General features: G+C 38.7%; 1 protein-coding gene across 1 annotated transcript in view; it reads right to left on the bottom strand.

Annotated features, from left to right (window-relative positions):
* The window catches only part of LOC112227449 (type-1B angiotensin II receptor-like), a 13,695-nt gene extending 9,971 nt beyond the window's left edge, over positions 1-3,724 (bottom strand). The window contains exon 1 of the mRNA XM_042308817.1: positions 3,616-3,724. The gene's annotated coding sequence lies outside the window, so the exon portion shown is untranslated. The remainder of the gene's footprint in view (positions 1-3,615) is intronic.
* Between the last annotated feature and the right edge of the window lie 533 nt (positions 3,725-4,257).

Here is a 4,257-nt window from a genome sequence, read left to right as displayed (position 1 = left end):
CCACTAAACAACTACACATATATTTAGGTAAATTATATTTATTTTACTAAAAACTTTTCGTTAAAGAGTTACAGTGGAACGTAATGAAGATAAAAGGTGGAAAAGACAAGACTGCTTTTTTTTTACCGGTTTGGGAGTTTCAGAGTTTTTGGTTAATTCATTATTTTAAAACCATCATGGGCAATTTCCAAAATAAGAAATGAATGTCACCGTGTTGCCAATATTTATTTTGTAGCTCTAAACTGGAGTTCCAGTCTGATTTCTGATGTCATCGTTCTACCAGTTTGACTGCAGTGAGATGATGTTTTTAAACCACAAGATGGCATCACAACTTTACTGGGAAATTCTGAAACTGAATGTCCTTCACTTTGACCTTTCTAAATGCTATGTACAGCAAATCACATCATCTACAGTTTTAACCTGGGCCCTTTTTCACACAGCATCTCAGCGTATGAGCGCTGGTCCAGTCCATCTGTCCATACAATTGTATTCATTGTGACCTAAAAGGCTTAACCAATCCTAGATCAGCACTCCTGATATGAGATGCTGTCTGGACATGGGCCCCGAGCTCTTCCAATAGGACACAGCCCTTTAATCTCTAGCAGGTCAACCATACTTCTCCCATTCTCCCTGTCTGTATGGGTGGATGCTACCGTACCTCTCCCATTCTGCCTGTCTGTATGGGTGGATGCTACCGTACCTCTCCCATTCTGCCTGTCTGTATGGGTGGATGCTACCGTACCTCTCCCATTCTGCCTGTCTGTATGGGTGGATGCTGCCGTACCTCTCCCATTCTGCCTGTCTGTATGGGTGGATTCTACCGTAACCTCTCCCATTCTGCCTGTCTGTATGGGTGGATGCATCCTTCAGAAACAGCCCTGCTGCATTAAGTGGCCAATCAGCAGTTTAATTAATAAGAAAGGGGTTTCCCCCGTTACTGTTTTGGGTAAAAGCTAAGGGATGGGGGCTGGAGAAATATAACCACTCTCACATTCAAAGACAGAGCTATACTGTAGATGCAAGCTATATTCTTCAATAATCAATGAGTACATGCCATTCATTTGTAAGTCCCGAAAATGTATGTAGCCACTGCAGATTCCCCTTTAAAAGCTACAGGAACGCTACGACACATATCAGGTGCAGCTGTGGCTTGTTGCGCTGTCACTAGAGGATGTCGGGAGCCAAGGGAACAGAGTAATCAGATCAAATCAAATGTATTTATATAGCCCTTGGTGCATCAGCTGAAATCTCAAAGTGCTGTTCAGAAACCCAGCCTAAGACCCGAAACGGCAAGCAATGCAGGTGTAGAAGCACTGTGGCCAGGAAAAACTCCCTAGAAAGGCCAAAACCTAGGAAGAAACCTAGAGAGGAACCAGGCTATGTGGGGTGGCCAGTACTCTTCTGGCTGTGCTGGGTGGAGATTATAACAGAACATGGCCAAGATGTTAAAATATTCATAAATGACAAGCATGGTCAACTAATAATAATCACAGGCAGAACAGTTGAAACTGGAGCAGCAGCATGACCAGGTGGACTGGGGACAGTACTGACATTTCTCTGAGAGAGAGAGTTTCCTCCACCAGACCTGTTGCTGCTATAAAGCAACACATTTCAGGGTTTAGATTTATAAGTGTTTTTCTTTTCTTAATGATTTTACCAGCAGAGGTGCTGTAAATTTGAATATAAATATAATAATAATAATATAAATATGAATAATAATATAAATTTGATGAAACGAAAAGAAGAAAAACATTTCCTTGTTTTTGGTTTTTTGAAGGAGGCAAAAAAAAGGACAACGTTTGAAATACTGTGTAACCAGAGAATAAACTCAGAACTCAAAATGACATCCTACTATTTCATTGAGATAATATTGAAAAATCCCACTGGCGTTCTCATTCACTGGAAATTTCCATAAAATCCACATCCTCTGTTCTGAAACTACAGCAGCTGTCAGAGTCAGACATCCATATATAGTCGCCTTCATAATTATTGGTACTTTTGATAAAGATGAGCAAAAACATACACTTTACAATACAAATACCGAGCTGTACTGTACATTGAAAAAAATATAAAATTATATTATTTTATACTAATAGAATTGTTCAGAGAAAGAGATCTTGTTTAAAAGGGGAAAAAAATGAATAATGAAACGATGGACAGATTGATGGATGTCCAACTATTAGCTAAATTAAATATTTGTACTGAAAGCAGAAGCTACAGCTAGCTAGCACTGCAGTGGATAACATGTGGTGGGTAGCTGACTCAAAGAGAGAGAAAGACAACAGATGAACAGCTTTGAACTAATGCATGGCTTAGAAAATGAAGGAGATGCGCCAGAGAGATCAGGGGTGTATTCATTCGGACCAATTCCATTGAACAACTTTTCTGAAAAGGAAACGGAACCAAACGGGGATAAACATACCTGACTTTGCAGAATAGAAAATCTCGTTTGCAACTTTTGGACTAAAGATTATGCTATGAAAAAAACAAATGCTTTTGCCGTAAAGCCTTTTTTAAAATCAAATTCTGATTGCCAAGATTCTAAGCTAAAGAATCATGTATGACACTTGTATTGTCATGAATATTTAATATTGTATTTTTAATATTGTATTTTGAATTTGGCGCACTCCGATTTCACTGTATGTTGTCGAAATTGACCCCGCTAGTGAGATCTTCTCGCTAAGAGGTTTTAACCTACTGGATCGGTGTTCCTTTACCGGGACAATTGTTGCTAATGTGACTAGAATGACGTTGTAAGCAACAGCAAACTTTCCAGGACATAGACATGTCTTATATTGGCAGAAATAAATAAAAAATCTTCTAATTTTCTCTGTCATAGTTGAAGTGTACCTATGATGAATTACAGGCCTCTCTCATCTTTTTAAGTGGGAGAACTTGCACAATTGGTGGATGACTAAATACTTTTTTTGCCCCACTCTATATCTATATATCTATATACTATCTATATATACTGTATATACTATATATATCTATATACTATCTATATACTATCTATATATACTGTATATACTATCTATATATACTATATATATCTATATACTATCTATATACACTGTATATACTGTATATACTATATATATATATATATATATATATATATATATACTATCTATATATACGGTATATACTATATATCTATATACTATCTATATATACTGTATACATCTATATATTTATCTATATACTATCTATATACTATATATATCTATATATACTGTATATACTATATATATCTATATACTATGTATATATACTGTATATGCTATATATGCTATATATATATCTATTTACTTTACTATCTATATATACTGTATATACTATATGTATTATATGTATTATATATATCTATATACTATCTATATATACTGTAATTTACAGCTATTTATTCATGCCTATTTATGAATCAGTTAAAACAAGTCTCAATGATATTATGATGTTGTAGCTGAAGCTGATTCTGCTTTAAAGCTCAAATAAAGTAACAACTACACGTCCGAAAGAGAGCCGACAGTCTAAAGAATCGAGTTAGAGAGAAAATAGATTAATTAAAGTAAAGTCCATATGTCAAGCTGCTGTTTAGAGAGGAAAAGCTCATACCTGTGGCTGTGAACCGGTGAGCTGCCGGTGAGCTTCTCCTTCAGAGAAGGAGGGATACAGAGAGATCTGAAGGAGGGAGAGACGGAGAGAGGGAATGAGGAAGAGAGGATGTGCTAGAGAGAGGGGGAGAAGGGGGAGAAAAAGAGAGGGAGAGAGAGAGGGGGGGGGAGGAGAGAGGGAGAGAGAGGGAAAGAGAGGGGGAAGGGAGGAGAAAGAGAGAGGGAGAGAGAGAGAGAGAGAGCGAGAGAGAGAGAGAGAGAGAGAGGGGGGGGGGGGGATAAAGAGAGAGGGGAGAGAGAGAGGGGGGAGAAAGAGAGAGGGAGAGAGAGACTTCAGTTCCAGTGGTGCTGTTCCTGATTCAACTGTACTGGACCAATGAGAAGAGCAGCGATACTGACACCGGTCACAACAGCCCCTCCTCCTTCCATATTTACACACCACTCTACACTCCTATTATTGTGTCTCTCTCTCCTTCTCACCCCTCTCTCTCTCTCCTTCTCACCCCTCTCTCTCTCTCCTCCTCTCTCTCCCCTTCTCCCCTCTCTCTCTCCCTCTCTCCCCCTCTCTCTTTCACTCTCTCCCCTCTTCCCCTCTCTCCCCCTCTCTCCCCCCTTTCACTCGATCTTCTTCTTCTCTCCTCTT

This window comes from Oncorhynchus tshawytscha, linkage group LG29 (assembly GCF_018296145.1).
Source record: "Oncorhynchus tshawytscha isolate Ot180627B linkage group LG29, Otsh_v2.0, whole genome shotgun sequence".
Lineage (NCBI taxonomy): Eukaryota > Metazoa > Chordata > Actinopteri > Salmoniformes > Salmonidae > Oncorhynchus > Oncorhynchus tshawytscha.
This window is presented reverse-complemented; position numbering and strand designations above follow the sequence as displayed.